We start from the raw sequence: 10,938 nt of genomic DNA, 5'->3' as shown, positions 1-10,938 counted from the left end.
TTGTGTTAATTTCAAAATAAAATAATTAAAAAAATTGTTTTAAGTTAAACGGTTTTATTGAAAACAATACTTAATAATAATAATAATACTAAGAGCTAGAAAATAATTAGATAGATCCTAAGTACTAGTCATCACACTCCTCATGTTGTTGTTGTTGTTGTTGTAGCGATTAGGTTACTCCCCGAAGGCTTTGGGGAGTGTTATCGATGTGATGGTCCTTTGTCGGATACAGATCCGATACGCTCCGGTAACACAGCACCATTAAGGTGCTGGCCCGACCATCTCGGGAACGATTTATATGGCCACATTAAACCTTCAGGCCATCCCTCCCTCCCCACCCCCAAGTTCCATGAGGAGCTTGGGGTCGCCAGAGCCTCGTCTGTTAGTGAAACGGGATTCGCCGCTCGAAGGTGAGGTTGACAATTGGGTTGGAGAAGTTATATATTGCGCTACACAACCCCTTGAATCTCATCACACTCCTCATCAATCTAAGGCGTTGATCAGACAACTAAATAAAAGCGTTGGACGCGTCAAATTTCTATTGATAGCCATAATTAAGACCAACTGAACCTTATCAGGTTATGCTACGCCTGACATTTTTAGACATTTCACGCGCCCAACACTTTTATTTAATCGTCTGATCAAGGCCCTAGATTGATGAGGAGTGTGATGACTAGTACTTAGGATCTACCCAATTATTTTCTAGCTTTTAGTATTATTATTATTAAGTATTGTTTTCAATAAAACCGTTTAACTTAAACATTTTTATACTCAGCGTGCTTTGCACACAGAGTATATTAACTTTGATTGGATAACGGTTGGTTGTACAGGTATAAAGGAATCGAGATAGATATAGACTTCCATATATCAAAATCATCAGTATCGAAAAAAATTTTGATTGAGCCATGTCCGTCCGTCCGTCTGTCCGTTAACACGATAGCTTGAGTAAATATTGAGATATCTTCACCAAATTTGGTACCCGAGCTTACCTCGACCCAGAATAGATTGGTATTGAAAATGAGCGATATAGGATGATAACCACGCCCACTTTTTATATATATAACATTTTGGAAAACAGAAAAACCTGATTATTTAGTAAATAATAAACCTAGAATGTGGAAGTTTGACGTGTGGACTGATGTTGAGACTCTTGATAAATGTTTAAAATTTTTTTTTAAATGGGCGTGGCACCGCCCACTTGTTATAAAATAAATTTTACAAGTATTATTAATCATAAATCAAAAATCGTTAAACCTATCGTAACAAAATTCGACAGATAGGTGGCCTTTACTATAAAGAATGCTTTGAAGAAAAACTAACAAAATCGGTTAAGGACCACGCCCAAATTTATATAATTGATTTTTAAAAAGGTCGTGGACGAATAAAATAAGCTAAATCTTTGCAAAAAAGAGCTTTATATCAACGGTATTTCATTTCCCAAGTGGATTTCTCACAATAAATAGGAAAAACTTCAAATTTAAAAAAATGGGCGTGGCACCGCCATAACTCGAAGAATAATTAACATATCGTAATGAAATTTTGTACACATATTTTCCATATAGCAGAAAATATTTCTAGTAAAAATGGACGGGATCGGATAAAGACCACGGCAACTTAGATATAAAACAAGTTTAAAAGGTTCGTAGACTAGAATAATAAGCTATAAGTTAGCAAAAAATTGTTTTGAATCAATGATATTTCACTTATCAAGTTTCATTGTAAGAGGAAATGGGGAGATATTTTTCTTTTACACGGGCGGTGCCACCGGTTTATGTAGAAAAGTAATTTATCTGAAATGAAATGTGCAATTGAAGCTCACGCTGAGTATATAATGTTCGGTTACACCCGAACTTAGACACCTTTACTTGTTTTTAATTATTTTATTTTCAAGTTTTTAGTCTTGATTTAATGGCCTATTATTTCTCATTCTATTTAGTTCATTTAGTGTCTCATTATTACAATGAACCTTAGAATTTGTTACAATCTAAGTCCTCAATACATAATCCTTCCATAGACTTTCCTCAACTCGGGCCACAAATACGAGTATTTTTAATATCTCAATCCTTGCGCCACCTGGCGGCGATTCTTTCATATGTCGCTTTCTATTCATGTATTTAATATGTGTTCCAAATATGAGCCGAATCGGACTACAAACACGATTTTTTTGAATATCTCGATCCTTGCGCCATCTAGCGGCGATTTTTTCATATGTCGCTTTCTATTCATGTATGTAATATGTGTTCAAAATATGAGCCAAATCCGACCACAAATACTATTTTTTGAATATCTCGATCCTTGCGCCACCTAGAGACGATTTTTATTTCATAGGTCGCTTTCTCTTCATATATGTATTATGTGTTCCAAATATTAACCAAATTCGATCCATGCTCCACCTATCGGAGTTTTTTTCTTATTATTGCATTGCCATCGGGTTTTGAACTATATTCCAAGTTTAAAGCTTGTAGCTTATCGGGAATGTTACTTAAATTTCAATAACAGAATTCGTGCCAGCCAGCCAGCCAGCCAGCCAGCCAGCCTGTCAAGTCAAGCTAAAAAAAAGGAATCATTTTTTAGCAGGAAAAGAAGCTAGGTTAGGTTAGGTTGAACTGGTCGTTCCATAAGCACCTCACATAGACTGAATGAGTTCGTAGTATTACCAGAGGCTTGTTAAACGACCAAACTGACAAAACCTATCAAAAACCATTACCTACTTATGTTATAAAATAACTCTGTCCTCTTGGCAAATACTATACGCTTTCTTGGACTTATGTAACTTGCTATTTCTTGATCTGAGAGCTGCATCACTCCAAATAGCTGGGATCTTAGCCTGGCAGGCGCAGGGCATGAGCACATACGTGCTCGATCTTCCAACCCGTACTTCCTACATTTGCGATCACTGGCCAAGCCTAATTTAAAGGCATGTGAAGTCAGAAGGCTGTGTCCAGTCCGAAGTCTACGTCATGAGTACAGCCCTCTCTTTTTTAATGATAGAAGCAACTTTCTTATTCTAAGGTTGTATGACCTACTTGAAGAACTTTTTGTTGATTTTAAATACAAATTTTTAGTAACATTTTAAGCAAAATGTCAAATATTTGCTTCGAAAGAGTCGCCGTTTGTAAATATGATAAGCGACTACAATAGAGAAGCTGCCAATAATCAGAAATAAAACTTTTTGTGTATAAACTTCGACTTATAGATTCGTTTTCCAAACGATGATGATTTCTTACAGAGATTATTAGATCATTAGGTAGAGCAAACTACAAACCGTGGCACATCGGTTCGAAAGCAGGTCACAACTGCAAGTGTAAACCTCTTTAGTTTCAAATTGAAACCCAATTCTGTGCACTTACTTTCAGGAAGACCAGTATAACCTATATTTGAAACCTAATTTGGTTTAACCATATGTATGTATATGTATGACGTACAAAAGTGTTTTAGAAATTGCTTAACCGATGAATGGTTAAAAATAAGGCTAAAATTTCTAGCCGTGTATTTTCTCCAAGGGTAGCTTAAGCTATGATAGTGAACACACTTACACCGATGGGCCCACTTACTTACTTACTTAATTGGCGCTTAACCGTTTAAACGGTTATGGCCGTCCAACAAAGTGCACCAGTCGCTCCTTCTCTCTGCCAAGCGGCGCCAATTGGTCAAACCAAGGGAGTTTAAATCGTTTTCCACCTGGTCCTTCCAGCGGAGTAGGGGCCGTCCTCTGTAGTGCATGATTTGCCGAGAGAGGTCTTTACTTTCAATAGCCTACTTACTCCAAAGTAGCATTTATTGGCAAGAGTAATTTTACTTTGGATTTTAAGGTTGACGTTTGTGCTAATGCTTCTTCCTTATAAGTGAAATAAATCTCTTACTATTTCCAAATTATGGCATGGTTGTCAAAATTCAAATGCGCTAACTCTTTGCTAAATGACAGCAGGTACCTCTCGTTCAGTTGTATAGTTTGGTAAAAGGGTAATGGCTCGTTGCCCAAACTTTTCGCAATGACGCTTTCTGTCTTCTTCATCTTATAGTGATAAGAAAACTCTTCCAAGGTTGTGGGGAGTTTTACCGATGTTGATGGTCCTTTGCGGATATCAATCCGGCCATTTCGGGAAAATATCACCATTGAGGTACTAGCCCGACCTTCGGGGCAACAATATGAAATCACAACATTGAAATTTCTACGTCAACCAACCCCCTCCTTCCGTGAGGATCTTGAAGTCGACAGAGTTTCGACTGCTAAATAAACAGGATACAGTACGAATAAATAAGGTTGAAATTTCGGTTGGATATGATATAATTTGCGCTACACAACTCCTTAAATCCCTCTGCTCCAACCCTTATTTTAGACCTCCAGACATTTTAAGTGTTTGATCGAAATCACTCTTTGTTAAATTAGCATCATATGCTTAACGTTAAGTACCCGTCGCATGCTCCCACCCGTTTCATTGAGATAGAAGTCACGTCATATGAAAACACTAAAACATTGAAGCTGTCATATTTCAGGTACTGGTGTTACGAAGCTGGGCTATATTAACAAATGCAATACTTGGTCATCCCTCCAAAGACGTTGAGTATTCTGCTAATATTTTTCATTTGTGTGACATCAAATATTTTTTGCGAGCCATGTGTTGCATGTTCAAAATTGCATTTTCGGCATAACTCTGCAGCGCCAAGCCGTCAACCAAAGTACACAGAAAACCCATCTCCCAATCCGTCCACCATTTAGCACTTCCAATTGCTAAATGATTTATTACGCTTGAATGCCGAAATCACACAAACGGCAGACAGAACAGCCAAAAGCATGAACTTCCAATGGAGTGGTCAAATTTGTGCGAATCAACAAAAGCCAGAATGGCCAGCATAAGCTGTGACCATCTGCGGTTGACATTATGTTTGACTTTTTATTTATTTCATATCTGGCTTACAAATGTATGCTGGTATGCAGGCAGGAGTGCGAGTTCGTGTGTGTTGGAGGAGATATCCTTGTATAAGTAAATTGTGTTTACAGTGCATTCACGTGTGCCATATCAGGGCTGTTGTTATTGCCTTTCACCCTTTGTACATTGCTTTTTGCCCTTTTGCCAGTTTTTTGGTTTTGCGTCCATTTTTGTGCAAATGTTTGCAGAAATATCATCTCCTCCAACTCTCAATACTTTATTGGAGTTTTTTCCATCGTCGAGTTGTGCCATTTATGTATGTATGTATGACGCTTGACTGCTGCTGCCTGCCGGTTTCTGTTACCCTGTTATCCTGCATCGTTGTTGTTATCCAAATGTGACTGACCAGTCGCACTACCCTCAGATCTGCTTTATTTGTATACGTATGTTTGCATGTGTTCGTTTTCCTTTTATTTGCCATTGTGCTTTTTGCGGTATAACGCTCGAGTAAGTGGCATTAAATGCGGCGGAAGTTCACATGTCCACTTTCACCATTACATGAAAAGTCCACTTTCGTTTCCGCTTTTTTTTACTTCAAGCTTAACAGAAGTCCTACATTTTGTTTTTGGAAATGCAATTTTTTTCTTTCCCTCTAAGTTATTGTTATTATTATTGTGCGAATTACTGTCATTGTTTACGGCTGATGCCTATCATCCATACACGCATTTGAACATTTTCTCATTCCAATCGGCGGGGGGGGGGGGGGGGGGGCTGAATGGGATACTCCTTTTTTGTTTGTCCAATATTTCATTTAGTATTTACACAATTGTTCTGGGGCTTAATGCGCTTCGATTGTCAAATACGTCGATTGATTGCAATTACTATCAGTGGATTGAATCCTAGACATGTCCGTATCGGGAGAACAAAGAAACTGTTTAAGCAAATGGATGGTGGCTAGGGGACTCTAAGAATTTCCCATACTTTTCGCCTTTCAAACGAGTTTTCGACTCTACGTCGATATCGTTGGCTCCGTGTGTCTGTGGACTAAAAGGCATCTCCGCTAACGCGTTATTCAAGATGTTCTGGAATGCAAAGAAGCATTGGAAAAACTTAGCTGAGGCTGGACCATACATCTTTGCTGGGTTCCCGGTCATAAAGGGATAGAAGGTAACGAGAAGGCCTATGAGTTGGCAAAGGAGGGTGCAACACTCGCTGAGTCGAATTTAGACGTCCCAATCCGTCTGGGAGAAATCAAAAGGAGAAAGGAGTTGCATATGATCCATCAAGCAGGAAAGGCTTGGACAAAAAGGCAGGGCTGCACAATTTCTAAGATCATGTGCAAAGCCTACGATATTAGACTCACAGAGTGGCTTATATCTCTGAAGAGAGAAGACTTAAGGCTCACAATGGGCATACTGACTGGACACTGCCTTCTGGCGTCACGTGCTTATAAGTTAGGTCTCGTCAGTAACAGCAAGTGCCGGAAGAAACAGTTGAGTTCGTTCTGTGTTCGTGTCCTACTCTCGCCAGGTCCAGGGTCTAGCTATTGGGGGCGGCAGAGTTGCCAGATCTCGAAGCAGCAATTAAGCTGGGTCCTAGAAAACTGCTAGTATTTACCAAGAGGACTGAGTTATTCTATAACATATGCCCTGGCACCTGATTGGGGTTCTTCCGTTTCGTCGTCAAACAAATTCTGGGAACACTGTGGACACATTCAGAGGTCTTTATTGACCGCCAGTTCAACCTAACCTAACTTTGGCGGCGGCCGCCGTGGTGTGGTGATAGCGTGCTCCGCCTACCACACCGAAAATCCTGGGTTCACACCCCGGTCAAAGCTACATCGAAAATTTAGAAGCACTGCCTCTCGGCAGAGATTTGGCAAGAACTCCGAGTGTATTTCTTCCACGAAAGGCTTCTCAGTGAAAGTTCATCTGCTTTGCAGATGCCGTTCAGAGTCGGCATAAAACATGTAGGTCCCGTTCCGCTAATTTGTAGGAAAAATTAAAAAGTGCACGACGACAATTGGAAAATCAGCTCGGCCTATCATCCTTCGGAGGTTATCGCGCCTTGAATTTATTTTATTTTATAAAAAGGTTGGTCTGACTTTCAAAAAAAAGTAAGTACTTGAAAGGGAAGCGGCAGACCCACCAATAAATATACCGAAATCATCATGATGGCGAGCTGAGTTGATTAGCCCTGCCCGACTGACGGTCTATCTGTTTGAACGATAACTAAAAATTATAAAAATTATGCAAGGCGCGATACACTTCGGAAGGGATTAAGGCCGTGCTTCTTTTCCAATTCGCATCGCGCTTCTTTTATTTTTTCCTACAAATTGGTGGGACGGGACCTACATGTGGTGAAGTTTTTGTGTTTTTTGGAGTGCTTGCCAAATCACTGCTGAGGGCTCAGCCTTTGAAAGCAGAGCGAAAACGAGACTCCAAATACGTTAGAAAAGCATTTTGATTCGCTTCATTGTTCATTCAAGTTCAAATATTACATAGAGAAAATTGCGATCTTTAAATGTAAACATTTTAGTTTGAACTATCTACATCAGCGAACTGAAAAATAGCAGTGCAAGTATTTCAAATTACGTCTGTTGAATTCTTCCTATTTTTATTTTCAATATTTTAAGAAAAAATTTCAATGAGTTTTGCAACTGAAACTATGCAAACCAATTAGAAAAAAGTTTTCGAAAAAATTCGAAAAGTTTAGAAGTTTCGAACTTTTTATTTGAAGTTCGTTGAATATTGATCTAAAATTCAAATTTTCTTCCATAAAAAAAAGTATCACATTAAGTTTGTATTGAGGAAAATTTAAAAAACCCCTTTGGAAAAAAACTGTCACAAATCAATATGAATTTTGAGAGATTTACAGCTTGTATTTGGTTAGAGTAAAATTGATTGGACTATATACTGTATATTCAAAACAAAAAAGTCGAAGTAAAATGTTTGAAATTCTCGTGAAATTCTCTCGAATTTTCGAACTTTTTTGAAAAGGTTTTTGAGATTGGTTTGTATAGTTTCAGTTAAAAAAATCATAGACATTTTTCTTAAAATATCGAAAATAAAAAAATAATAGATTTATGGCCACATTATGTATGACGCCGTGACATTTTGCGTCGAAGTCACTCACATTCTCACTATATAATGCCAACAATTTCACAAAGGCATTCAGGTTTGCTATCACTCACTGAAGTGAATAAATGCTCTTATATCATACTGTAACGAGATCTGGGGGATTCCGATTATTTTGCACCTTTTGCTAACGTTCGAATCGCTGAACTGTCGAATAAATAACTTCAATATTCAGTATTGCAAAATGGTCTTTATTTAGACTACTTTGGGGGTAGTAAAATTATACTTCACTTCACAACTAATAGCGTGTTGAAATCAAACTGATTAGTTGTTCCCCAGCTTGCGCTGCTTTTATAATCTCTGTCGCATATTTCTCCTAAGGTCTAGACTTTTCACGAACATGGAACAATTGTATCGCATACTTGGTTATTTAGCTATATGCGTGTGTATGTGTGAGTAACAACTTTTGCTCTTAGCTGATGACTACATATGCCTATGTGATTCAATCTCTTTGCTTTAAGCTGCTGGTTATGTGTGTGGAATATTCATCGTCGCCTTATATGTAAGTGCGGCTGCTTGCTTTAATGTGCACATGTACATAACTGTGGCTGCTTGCTGTTTTTGTTGTTGTGATTGTTATAGGTAGTGATACTAACATTCGCCACAATACGAATTTTGCTTCACATAAGAAACCATGGCTCGCTGCGTTATACATAATTTGTCCCTTAATTGACGAAATTTAATGAAAATTGCTATTGCTATTTTTCTCTTCGCTGCTGTAAGTACTGCATTTCATTACAAAATTTGAACTCATTAACAAAATGCCAATCATTTTTGTGCTGAACCTCACTCCATTCTTTCATGTATAGCCAACAAAATTGCATTCATCAATTTAGAGAGAACAAAGCCAAAGCATAGAATAAAGAAAATTCGTATACTCAAATCAATAAAAAAAATTCTAAAGCAGTAGAATGCAACAAAGTTGCCCCGGATCATTATAACTTCGTCGTAAAATGATGAACATAAAACTAGCAAATAATCAGCATAAAGCGGCTAGACAAATGCACCAACTTACCTTACTAACTAACTGTACTTTTGGTATTTTGCTTCATTTTGCTCGTTTAATGTTTTGGGCGTTTTAGTGGGTTGCTGGGTGGGTTTTACTTACTGGCTTTTATAGAGAATCTTTATTAGGAATACATAAATCAGTTAACCGCTTTTGACGGCACGAAACGCGTGTAGTGATCGTAAAAATTGTTTTTATAAGCGTAAAATATGTGCATGGACCGCGAAAGATGATTTGGTTTAAGAAGCATTGAACTTTTTTTAAATCTACTTTTAGGTTTATTGTATTTTGAAGTAAAATAATGAAGAAGGATTGAAAAGAAAATTATTAATTAACATTTTTCGTTATGGGTGGGAAGAATACGATGGAAGTTCTTTTGGTTCTAATTGCCAAGGTGAACAAACCTTGGCAGTCGTTCATATTAAAAACACAGAGGCGGCTTCGAGGTAGTTAAGTGCCCAGAAGCCTGGCCAATGTAGGGCTGGTTTTCATTCAAACCAAACTACTCAGAAGCAAAAACTACAGGTCAATGGCAGTATGCTTTTCCTTCTTTATCTCGTAGAATATGGAGATGTTGGTTGATGCAGCCCAAAACGAATGCCGAAAGGGATAATCAATTGACAAGGTTGCCAATGAAGCCATTAGCGTATTCTAGAAATCTCTAGTTGAAGGGATAGGCAGCGCAATACAGAGCTTTGAAGCTTTAAAGCTTTTCCAACCCAATTATCAGCCACTCGACGCGAATACAGTTACAAATATGAATATATCATATACGCATAAATCAGGCGAGGCAATGGGTCCAAAAGTACCTCACAGGCAAAGAGGGGGGGGGGGGCGGGGCATACCCGAAATGGTCGAAATTACCTCAACAGGGCTAGTTACCGGATCATACCATACTATATTCGGCAAAGGCCAAAGGCGTATCAATGCCGATAACACTCCCAAAAGCCTTCGGGAATATTTTTATCGTTAAAGCAACAACAACAAGAAATGACTAAAATAAGACCACCGCCGCTTCTTCCATATTGATGGTGACTTCAATTATGTTGAAATGGAGACAACCTGCAGAGTTTCCGGGCTCTGTAATTGAACGCAACTTTGATTGCGGGCGCTGTACATATTTAATAGTGCCGGATATATATCTGGTCCGCACTGGCACTATCCAGCTGATCCTACCGGCACTCTTAGGCGGAAGGCGATTTAGCCGCCACTACTTCGCATGCTCATTTCTCTGTGCTCCATTTCTGCATGCATCAATTGCGTCATAACTACATTAAAGTTTGCTCTCACAGCAGTCCAACAATCTATTTGTCTGCATATTCGGGGAACTAAATTCCTATGGAAGGCTTCTCCCCAAAAACTCTGTTTAGTTTACAGAGAGTCTTTCGCCGTTAAAACAAGTGCTGTGAAATATTGTGTGTTCTGCGCTTTCAAATTTGGAGGGACAGTGTGGACAGAACCAGTCTTTGATGTTTCAATGAGCGGGGGAAGACGCCTTCTTGGATACAGGCATTGAAGAGATCCGTAAATACCGATGTTCTATACCTTATCGCTGAATTAAGAACTATATTTGGCACTACATTCGGTCGTGGAGAACAATCCGCAACTCTTCGTGTTGCTCCTACTCTCTTATTTTTGGGATTTCCATACCTTCGAGGTCCTCACTTTGATAGGTTAAGCAACCTTGTGTCGGAAAAAGAGTTTCTAGGATTCTTCTCATTAGTATCGCCCTTTAATTTTCGCCATCACCGTTTTGTAAGCCAGTCCACAAGGATGAATATCGACACCCTTGACACACGCTCTTTTTACTCTCTTTATAGCATTTTTTAGCGCCGTTCTTTGGGCTATGTGGGTATTGTGCAGCTCATCATATCGTGGCGACGAGCATGCCTCTGTGCCCTTCATCGTGCCTTGTGGTATTTTC

This window comes from Eurosta solidaginis, chromosome 3 (genome assembly GCF_040869045.1).
Source record: "Eurosta solidaginis isolate ZX-2024a chromosome 3, ASM4086904v1, whole genome shotgun sequence".
NCBI lineage: Eukaryota > Metazoa > Arthropoda > Insecta > Diptera > Tephritidae > Eurosta > Eurosta solidaginis.
This window is presented reverse-complemented; position numbering follows the sequence as displayed.